The 11,610-nt window shown below is 43.3% G+C and overlaps 1 long non-coding RNA gene across 6 annotated transcripts in view; it reads left to right on the top strand.

Moving 5' to 3' along the window:
• Window positions 1-9,113, top strand: part of LOC105608370 (uncharacterized) — a 33,184-nt gene extending 24,071 nt beyond the window's left edge. For 3 of the 6 annotated variants that reach the window (XR_009601556.1, XR_006060686.2, XR_006060685.2), the window contains one exon: window positions 4,920-7,213. This is a non-coding gene — a long non-coding RNA (uncharacterized LOC105608370). Of the gene's footprint in view, window positions 1-1,490; window positions 2,655-4,919; window positions 7,214-7,239; window positions 7,512-8,612 lie in introns of those variants that run through there. The other 3 variants (XR_009601559.1, XR_009601558.1, XR_009601557.1) reach the window with 3 other exon arrangements.
• The last annotated feature ends 2,497 nt before the right edge of the window (window positions 9,114-11,610 follow it).

Raw genomic sequence — 11,610 nt, forward strand, 5'->3', positions numbered from 1 at the left:
CTCCTCTAACCTGTGCTGTATTTCTCCACCCATGGTGGTCAAATGCTGCCCACACTCTCTCCCCGAATTCTCTGATGGGCAGGGTTTCTCCAGTCTGATTCCTGGCTGACTGGTACCTGGAGGGTCAGTTCCCTGCCCTGTTTCCACCCGTCCCAGCTCTCGGGGGGCCAGACATGCTTCTGTTCACCCCTCTCCTGCCCAAGTGCACATTTCAGCCTGCAGGCTTAGGGCTGCACAGTCCCAATGCCTCCACCATCAGAACGAGCCTCATCTGTGGTTTTGCTCTCACTTTGGGGCTCCCAAGACTTGACTTAAATGTTGGCAGTTCTGTTGTGTCCTTGACGGACTTGGCTGTGGTCTCTCTCTCCGCTCTCTTGTGTGTTCTCAACCTCGTCCTCATCCATCCTCATCCTTCACCCCATTCCCTACCTCCTTAGGAGGCGATCATGACAAAATCTATTCATTGATCCCATCATCACAGACTCTGTCAGGGCAACTCTGCAGACAGACTGAAGAACACACACGAGAAGAACCAGTGAATGTTCCTCTTTTCATGCCTCTTCCTAGGGGCTTCCCGGGGGGCTCAGACAGTAAAGCGTCTGCCTACAATGCAGGAGACCCGGGTTCGATCCCTGGGTTGGGAAGATACTCTGGAGAAGGAAATGGCAACCCACTCCAGTACTCTTGCCTGGAAAATCCCATGGACAAAGGAGCCTGTTGGGCTACAGTCCATGGGGTCACAAAGAATCAGACATGACTGAATGACTTCACTTCACTTCTTCTGCCAGGGGGACCCATAACTACAATATGATCAATGCTGATGACTCTTATTGGGGCTTAAGGTTATATATTTGGCCTTCCCTGGTGGCTTAGTGGGTAAAGAGTCCACCTGCAATGCAGGAGATGCAGGAGACTCATGTTCGATCCCTGGGTTGGGAAGATCCCCTGCAGAAGGGCACAGCAACCCACTCCAATATTCTTGATGGGAAAATCCCATGGACAGAGGAGCCTGGCAGGCTGCAGTCCACAGTGTTGCAAAGAGTTGGACAACACTGCATTGACTGAGCATACACGTATGCAGGGTTATCTATTTATTCCTCTTGATACATACTAATGTTAATAATTACATTTTTCTTCTTGCCCAAACAGGAAAGAATGCTTACTAAGAAGAAAGACAAATGTGTATCTTTTTTCTTCTTGGTTTCTAGATAATCTTAAAACTGGTTTTCTTAAAATACAGAGGGCAATTAATGTTGTAACACATAGGGGAAGACCTTATATTTTATAGGGAATATTCATTTTTTTGGCGGGGTGGGGGGGAGTCCATGCATAACAATTTTTGGTTAACGGTAAATTCTAGGAGGAAGACATCTTTGTTCCTGAATTAGAGCCACCAAGAGGAACACTTATGCTTTTTCCAAGGTTCCAGAGTCCTAATTGTGTGACTCTTATGGATATCTGTGGTGTAATACTAGGCTTTCTTGTTCCAGACAGAATCCAACTTACAGTTCTTTACCAAAATCACTGAAGATGGTGGCTGCAGCCATGAAATTAAAAGGTGCTTACTCCTTGGAAGGAAAGTTATGACCAACCTAGACAGCATATTAAAAAGCAGAGACATTACTTTGCCAACAAAGATGCATCTAGTCAAGGCTATGGTTTTTCCAGTGGTCATGTATGGATGTGAGAGTTGGACTGTGAAGAAAGCTGAGCACCAAAGAATTGATGCTTTTGAACTGTAGTATTGGAGAAGACTCTTGAGAGTTCCTTGGACTGCAAGGAGATCCAACCAGTCCATCCTAAAGGAAATCAGTCATGAATATTCATTGGAAGGACTGATATTGAAGCTGAAACTCCAATACTTTGGCCACCTGATGTGAAGGACTGACTCATTTGAAAAGACCATGATGCTGGCAAAGATTGAAGGCGGAGAAGGGGATGACAGAGGATGAGATGGTTGGATGGCATCACTGACTCAATGGACATGGGTCTGAGTAAACTCCAGCATTTGGTGATGGACAGGGAGGACTGGCATGCTACAGTCCATGGGGTCATAAAGAGTCGGACACGATTGAGCAGCTGAACTGAACTGAACTGAACTGAAGCATTTGGGAAATTAAAGGATTTCTGACTCCAGGAATATTCTTGTTCTTCAGTTGCCAAGTTGTGTCTGACTCTTTGTGACCCCTTGGACTGCAGTACGCCAGTCTTCCCTGTCCTCCACTATCTCCCAGAGTTTACCCAAACTCATATCCATTGAGTCTGTGATGCCATCCAGCCATCTCATCCTCTGTCACTCCCTTCTCCTCCTGCCCTCAATCTTTCCCAGCATCAGGGTCTTTTCCAGTGAGTTGGCTCTTTGGATCAGGTGGCCAAAGTACTGGCACTTCAGCTTCAGCAAGAGTCTTTATAACGATTCTTCGAGGTTGATTTCCTTTCGGAATGACTGGCTTGATCTCCTTGCACCCACCTGGGAATCCCTCCAGGAATATCTGGAACATACAGACGGTTTCCTCTTCTCTCTAGATGGCTGTGGCCTGTGTCTTCCCTTCCTGGACAAATCTGGAATCTTTGGGTAGATTTGTGTGGGGTGAACATCTCAAATCCCAGTTGTGGGTTTACACATGGTCCTTCTAAAAGACAAAGTATGAAAGGTATTTATTAAAATTATTTTTGGTTTTGTTTTGTGAAATATGCCTTTTTAAAATTGCAATACTTCATGTGAATTATGTATGAGCAGTGGCCTTGTAAAAAGCACCATACTTACAGCACATGGTTTATTATCATTGAGAAACCCCAAGACATGGCCTTATTAATATAACATCAAGTTAAGGGTGCAGGTTTGATGTGTTTTTGGATTAACAACCGCAGGACCTGGGCTTATAAACATCGATGGAAGCTTTGATGCCTCATTAAGCAAACTCCACTGAGCACTTGCGTTCTATATTCTAGCAAAGCAACTTTCTGTTGAACTGATACAATTTTGCTTTTCTCCATCCCCCTTAGCAACCTATTCTACTGATAACAGTATGGCTGACTCTTCAATCTTCCATTTTTGTGTGGTTTAATTGAACTTCATGCTTGTGAATTTTTGCGTCTGTCTTCTGAATGAGAGCCCCAGACTAAATGTGGATTCAGATGAGGTTCTAATTCTTCTATAGACAAAGATTCTTTAGAGAGTCTGGCTGTGAGGGAGAGGTGAAAATGTGATCTGTTGGGTGATGCTTTTATTGCTACTGCTCACGTAGCCTCCCAGGCGAAGTTATTAGTGTCATGAACATTATTCATTAATGGGAAGCACCGCTGAAGTCAGTGCTCAGCTGTGCATGTTGTTGGCTATGTTAATTCAACAGGGTTAGATACATTTTTCCCCAAAGGAACGTAATTCCCATCATCACATGTCTTTCTCTTATAGGGAAAGTTTGCAGACCCCTGCAAACTCCATAACCGAGCTCCCCCTGTGCTCTCTGATGAGTGGTAATCACATTTTTGTGGGATGGCAACAGATAACTTGTGAGAACTCAGGTTAATAATTATTATTATTTTTTCTGCCGTGTTCTAGAATAACACCAGAGTTACAATAACAACAACCTTTTTATGAGAGAGGTCTTTTGAGATGCAAAATTGGCAACAATAAAATAAACTCTCTTCTTTTTAGCAGTAATTGTGGAGATAATTGTACAGTAAAGAGGTGCCATAAAAAGACTGCCAGGTCGTCACTACAATCCTGCCTGTTGCTGTCTTGTTCTTGGTTTCCATTTTGGCATTGATGATGCTAATGACATGGCTTCCTTTTGTTCCCTTCTATATGGTGATCTCCAAGACTCGAGTGCCTAAAATCAGGCCTACTGGGTTGTCACGAAGCTCCAGTAATGACATTTTATTCCACTATTATAATTTGTTTTCAGGAAGCATATTTTTAATTATTTGCATGAATAATGTCATTATGTATTCACCACAATACAATTCTGATAATTAATTTACATGATGGAAATTTCTTAATGATTTTGATGTCAGTGTTAATAGCAATATCTGATAGTGGATCTGGGGATGTTGACATAAATTTAACTTTTAATATATAATTGCCAGCACTATTGGCAGGATGAAATTACTTTGTAAGAAAAGAAAAAAATACCCGTGGGGGAAGAATTCCAATGAAGAAGAAAGTGAACCTTCTCTGGGGTTTATGGGTCAGAACAAAGTATATGCACTTAGATGTGACAAGTGACTGACTTGGTCACGGACCGGTGAAAAGCAACCTGTCGCAAACCTGTGGCTTCTATAAACGGAGCTTGCTGTGAAAATACTATGAGTTGGTGGAAGAAGGGGCTTTTGCAGCCGCTTTGTTGGTTTGATTCCATAGTTTTTTCTTTAAGCATCTTTTGAAATGTTATTGAAGCCTTTCGTGTTCTACTTTTGTATTTTGTCTTTGATCGTTACTTTGAAGTTTACTTAACATTTAATAGGGAAAATGATAGTCTCTTGTTATTCTAACTTACAGAACATAAACCACTGTGCATATCCATGAAAGGTCTGTCTCATTCTTTTCAGTTGGTCAGTTAAGTGGTAGCGGTGTCAAATCCATCATAAGAGAGTAGGCCCTATTAATCCTATTATCTCCTCTTCAGGAAAAGACCCTCTTCAATTTACATGGTGGGAGGGAATTTCACAGTCTCAGAGTCTTCATCTTACGGTTGAGAATTATGATCAGCAAATGGACCCTTCATACATATTTTTATATATAGGAATATATATATATATGTACTATATATAACATATATATGGACAGTGACTGTGGTCACAAAATTAAAACATGCTTGCTCCTATGACAAGCCTAGACAGCATATTTAAAAGCAGACATCACTTTGCCAACAAAGGTCCATAGTCAAAGCTATGGTTTTTCCTGTTGTCATGTACAGATGTGAAAGTTGGACCATAAAGAAGGCTGAGCTCTGAAGAATTGATGCTTTTGAACTGTGGTGTTGGAGAAGACTCTTGAGAGTCCCTTGGACAGCAAAGAGATCCTAAAGGACATCAACCCTGAATATGCATTGGAAGGACTGATGCTGAACCTAAAGCTCCAATACTTTGGCCACCTGATGTGAAGAGCCGACTCGTTGGAAGAGACCCTGATGCTGGGAAAGACTGAGGACAGGAGGAGGAGGAGGTGACAGAGGATGAGATAATTGGATGGCATCATCGACTCAGTGAACATGAGTTTGAGCAAACTCCGAGAGATAGTGAAGGACAGGGAAGCCTGTTGTGCTGCAGTCTGGGGGTGGCAAAGAGTCAGACATGACTGAGCAACTGAACAACAGCAATAATATATAAGGGAACATAGTATGCATATATAATATATATATACACACATATATGCACTCATAGATGTGTATGTGTGTGTGTGTTTCCAGTTTACAAATATTGGAATTTCATAGCTCTGCTACTTTTAGGTGAAAACCCCCCTAAAATTTGCAATGACCGGGTCCTTGGTCCTTGTCTAATGGTGCCATTGTTCTGGGCTGCCCCTTTCCCTGAAAAGGAAGGCACCATCTTCCCTCATGTGGCATTTGTGCCCTGTAATGCTGTGAGATTCTCAGCATTACATCACAGATGACGTCCTGTTCTCTTCTGATCATCTGGAGTGACTACCCAGGGTTCTCAAGTTCTTAGTAGAAATTATTCTTCAAGATCCCTTGACTCTTGAATAAGGTGAGAGTGGGGAAGTAATGAAAGAATTCCAGGTTTAATTTGCATTTGGCCTTTGAAATGTCATATATGGTTTCCATCTGCTTACATGGAAGGAACCGTCATGCCCTGTGTATTTGATAGCTGGGTTATTTCCGATCATCTGGAATGTGGGGAGGGAGAGGAAATAGTCTACCAACAGATAACAGATACTTTTTTCTTCCCTTCCCTTTCCCATGTCCTTGCCATCGATGTCACCCATTAATTAGCTCTGAGCTTAACTGGTTTCAGTTCCTTGTGTCTGGACAGTGGCTTTCCTGGGACACTGATTAATATGTAGTCACCATGAAATGCGATTCAGTGATCCTACAGCCAAATGCTACAAGCGAGTGCTCACCTGGACCCCTCTGCCTCCTCCTTCGACTGCTCATCAGAAGCAGAAAGCATTCACTCTCACCAACTTTGCCTCTTTATCCTTCTCCCGTTTTCATTTCTAGGAAATAAACAGAAAAAAGGAGGATGGTGAAAAGGTTGAAAAATATAGAAGAAGGACGAACCAATAGAGTTCAGGCTGCACTACTGAGCTGGCTCTGCAAATTTGATTTTAATAAATATTTTGAGAATGTACATTTTGATTATTGGGCTAAAAAATCCTTTGCAGCTATTTAGAATCAAAACATGATTTTGAATGCATGCATGCTAAGCCGCTTCATAGTGTCCGACTCTTTGTGATTCCATTGACTGTAGCCCACCAGGCTCCTCTAGAATTCTCCAGGCAAGAATGCTGGAGTGGGTTTCCATGCCCTCCTCCAGGGGATCTTCCCAACCCAGGGACTGAACCAGAGTCTCTGCATAGGCAGGCAGGTTCTTTACCACTAGCGCCACTGGGAAGCCCATGATTTTAAATGTTCCTGTACAGAAACTATGCATTTTATGTGATTTGTCAGGGTTTACTAATCAGTGTGAAATCACCTCCTATGGGCATTGTAATAGAATTGATCTTGAGGATTGTAAAATATAGTCCTCTGGTTCTTATACAATAAATAATTCAGGGAAAAATGTTTAATTGACACTCAGCTTTTCAACATAGTCATGCTACATTTTAACTCTTTCACTTCGCTGATCTAATTGCTTTGAAAAATGCATTATGCTTGTGGTATAGTGTATAGCTCTTATATAAAAAACTTAGAAATATGTTCTGGCTAAATTTTGAATCATGTATTCCAAATAACAGTGGGCATTTTTGCTTTGGAGTTTCACATACATGCCATTTGCAATTGCTTACATATGTTATAATCCCTTGCATTTAAATAGCTCATTATGTAAATACATATTTAGGAAATTCTTGGATATTTATTTTCATGGAAACTTTCATTCAGTCACTGAATGAAAATGATGCCTTAAAAATGATGCCTTAATGTTGACTGCTGTATTAACTATCTAGTGAAAAAAATTAAAGTCTAAATCAATCACATTTAACTTTTGAAATTAAGAAATGATAATAATCCTCATACTTTGAATTAATGTAGTTGTTGTTGTTATTCAATTGCTCAGTTGTATCTGTGGCAACTCTTTGCCACCCGGTGGACCACAGCATGCCAGGCTTCCCTGTCCTTCACCATCTCCTGGAGTTAGCTCAAACTCACGTCCATCAAGTCAGTGATGCCATCCAACCATCTCGTCCTCTGTCACCCCCTTTTCCTCCTGCCCTGAGTCTTTCTCAGCATCGGGGTCTTTCTAATGAGTTGGCTCTTTGCATCAGGTGGCCAAAGTATTGGATCAGCAGATCCTACTGGATCAGAAGAACTATGGTGCTGGGTCCCCAGGTGATCGCCCTTGGCTTTGCTCATCTTTCATCAGGTGATAGAAATCTCGGCAAAAGAAGAGTTAATTATGCTTGTGGGCTGTCCAATGTCTGTGCTTCAGATGACTTTAGTTCTGAGTCTCTGTGCAGCCTGGCCCACTTGAAAGCCCAGAACCCACCAACAACCCTGGTGAGCTGAGGCCAGTAGCTTGCTTTGCAGATCACTGCTAATCCTGTATTGAGGCAAGTGAGGTGTCAATCACACGTTCTTGAGAACTGCCCACTTTTGTGTTGGATTTGTGTATGTTACCAGACCTGCTGCAGGGTGGCACCAGATTTGGGAAGTCCAGCTGCTGACTCAGAATCAGGGGGACTGGACAAGGAGCAGGTCAAGTGGGTGTTAGCAATGGATGGGGAGATGAACAGCTCCCGTGCCCAGGGTTAGACTTGGGTCCAGGAAGCTGGAGCTCTTGTTCTGAAAGCATCACAGCTCAGCCTCTGAGAGCCTTGATTCTCTTATCACCAGAACAAGGGGAGGAGGGAGAACTCTCCTGACTTCTTTGGCATTTTGACATTCTCTGATTTTAAGTCTTCTGGGTAAACTGTGATTGTCCAAAGTAGTTAATAACCACAGGGAGGGGTGAAAATGGAAACGGCCCATTCTAAGACCACTCTAGAAAAGATGCATCGAAAAGAAGGACACAGAGAGAGTATGAGGGACAATATGAACGTACCAGTGTTCAGAGAAGAGGGGCCTTTTGCTCTGGGGACTCAAAGATATTAATTGTTTATCAGAAAGCTAAACGACTCGAGTGAGATGATCTGTGTAAAAAGCTCACATAGCAAATGCTCAAAAATGGTACCTGGGATTATCATCTCTTATTTTGCAGAAAAGAGGGAAGTGTTCCACTTTAAAAATGACAGGTCTCCTGCACACACACACACACACACACACACACACTCCTCACTCTCCTTGCCCCAGTCTGGCTTCTCAGGTACATGTATGTGTTAATAATTGATAGCTTCTACAGGAAACCTTCATGCCTTATTAAACAGGTGTATTTGATAGTATATTTAATACAAATATTTAACTTTGCTTTAACTCTCCTGTGCTCTTGATTAGTATATTCCAGTTGCCCTAAAATTCAACCAGAGTGGAGACCAGCACGTTTGAGTCACCCCAACAACGTCCAGTACCTCCTCTGTGTACCCATGTTGTATGGCAGAGAAGAGAGTGCTGAGATCCAGCGAGCGAGTGGCTATGACTCGGTGCCTGGAAGTGCGCAGACAAGGAGAACGATTAGTAGAACTGGATAAGAAAATCAGAAGAACTTTCATCCCCAACGAATAGAAAATACAATGTAATTTTTGGTTGAGGTTTCCATTACGTTGGAAAGCCAGCCGCTTTCCAGACCCAATTCAGTGACTTGTCAGCTGGTGGAAGGGTGGGGTTACCTGTGTGTGGAGGTGTAGCCTGGGCAATGAGACCTGAGGAAAGGACTATCTTGTTTCTCCCCAGTCTTCACACATCTTCAGTCAACTCAAGGACTTAGTCTTCTTCAAATGCAAAGGTTATGTTGGAGAATAATGGAATTGCTTTAATTGCTCAAAAATAAGAAAACTTCCCCAGATTACTGCTTCTTGTCTTTCTTTCCTCTGGGTCCCTCTGGGTCTCTCTGGCCTCACCATCAAACTTAGGAACGTGGTCCTCACCGCTCGCCTCCCGTGCGCCCTCACCTCCTGGGCGTCGGGCTTCCACCTGCATCTCCCTGCGTCTCCCCACACCTTCAGGACTCCCCACTGGCCACATTAGGTCTTGTCTCCGCGCCTCCCCACGCGCTTCAGTCACACTTGACAGGCGCAACCACTTCGCTCTTAGATTTCTCTGGACCCTTAAGGTCTTGACCTCAGACAGCCACCCTCTTCTCTGCCTGCATCGTGCCCTGTGCATCTCGGATCTGCAGGGACTTGTTGTCCAAGTTTCTTGTTTCCTTATCCACTCTTGTGATCTCAGCCAATTCCTAGACCTCCGACTCTCCCAGCTCTCCAACTAGCTTTGCTGTTTCTACTTTAAACTATGCAAACTCCAAATCTACACTGTAAGCTTCCTAGGAGGTATGAGATGTGTTACTATCATATCAAACACTAAGGTGACAATGGAAATGAAACTTTGAGAAAAAGTTTGACGGACCTTCCAGCAAAAGAGTACTTAGAACTTGAAAAGTAGCTCCATGTGGCTGATGCGGAGAAGGGCTTGTCAGAGACAGCCTGCTGTGTGCCCTGAGAGGTGGGCACAGACCTCGGAGCCTGGCCTTTGGGCCCCTTTTCTCTTTTTCCAGGAATGATATCTCCCTTGATAAGGTTCACTCCTTGAGCTCAGCCTCTGTACAGAGAACTCAGACAGTTGCCACTCGACACGTCGTTTACACGAGTCTCAGTTCTATAGAAGTAGCTGGACATCTGGGCTCTGTTCTCCTGCCATTTCGCATCCAACATACCACAAATGAAACTCATTCTGTTCCTCCCCCAAATTTTATTTCTTCTCAGTACTCAGGCGAGTGACCTCCTAATAATTGTAACTTCCCAGGTTTGAAGCCTGAAATTCCTCTCTTTTTGCTCTGTCGTGTAATCTGTCCTGTATGCAACATCATGGCTGGGTTTTGTTCAGGTTTTCCCTCTGTAAGACTCCTCTTGACCATTTTCTGTGTCACCCTCTGGGTTGATGTCCTTGGGTGGATTAGATGATCACACAGACTGTTCTCTCTCTCTTGCTCATTTCCACTGGAGAAGTAGGCATCGCTGCTCTCCTCACCCTGGGCTTACCACATGACTTAATTAGTTGAAGGATATTGACAGGTCTGACTCCACTCTGTGCTTACACAGTTGTGCACGTGTGTCTGTTGGTGTGCACCCAGAAGAAGGCACGTGTTAGTGCCCTGGTCCTAGGAGAGTGATGGAAGCAGGGGGAAGCCCAGATCGTGGACCCCCAGCCAACCTACAGATATGTGACCTGAATAAAGGCGTCTTGCTGCTGTTAATTTTTAGGGTCCTTTTTATGCAACATTATTGCAGCCATAGCTAGCTGGTCATACCTCTGTTTCTAGTCTAATTGCTCCTGCTTGTAATTCTGCTTTCTCTGTCTCAACGCCACCCTCTCCTGCACACTTTGTGGACTGCTATTCTTAAGGCACAATTGGAGCAGTTCAACTGCTGTCAGCGGCTCCCTGTGACTTCTTGTGTGGTCCACTTCCACAGATGGTCAGCGAGACCCCTGCTCAATATGGCTCATCCTCCACTTGAGGGGCCAGCTAACTCTCTTTCTCTGTGCTTAGATTACAGTCTAACTAAAGTGCTGGCACACTCCAAGTGCACTCAGTTTCTGCTTGCCATGTCTTTGCTCATACTATTTCATGCGCTTGGTTCATCTGCCTCATGTTGTTTTTTTTTTTTTTTTTTTGCCAAATTTCAAAATCTTAAATACCTTTCAAGATACATCCCTGATGCCATCTCTTCATAAATCCCTGGCCATTCTTTCAGCATCATGTAGTATTATGATATTCCCCTCCTTTCAACACCATTCAATTTTCTGTAAATTCATGACACTTTTTTTTTGTCTTCTTCCTGTTTTCCCATCAGTCTCACTCTGTTCTCCCCAAACACTCTTGAATACTTGAATTTATGTTTATTTTCTCTGTGTTTTCTGTAGTTTGAACGTCAGTACATTACAAAGTAAGGTCACAACTTTTATCTGAATTGAGTTGAAAAAAATAATATTTCCCCTAGTGACCCCAAACATCACTTGCAGTCACAGAATAGAATTATGAATTGCTTTGTTTGTGGGGAAGGTACCATAGGTTGTCTTATGGAGAAGAAAATGGCAATCCACTCCAGTATTATTGCCTGGAGAATTCCATGAACAGAGGAACCTGGTGGGCTGCAGTCCATGCGGTCACAAAGAGCTGGACACAGCTAAGTGACTAACACCATATGCCTTTAAGTGAGTAATTCTGGGCCTGGAGCACTTCCTTCAGGAGGAAGCTTAGCACAGTCACAGGTCTGCATCTCAGGAATGCTAGGAGTTGGGCAGAGAGAAAGTGGGAACTTGATAAGCTTTGATAAGC

This window comes from Ovis aries, chromosome 8 (assembly GCF_016772045.2).
Source record: "Ovis aries strain OAR_USU_Benz2616 breed Rambouillet chromosome 8, ARS-UI_Ramb_v3.0, whole genome shotgun sequence".
NCBI lineage: Eukaryota > Metazoa > Chordata > Mammalia > Artiodactyla > Bovidae > Ovis > Ovis aries.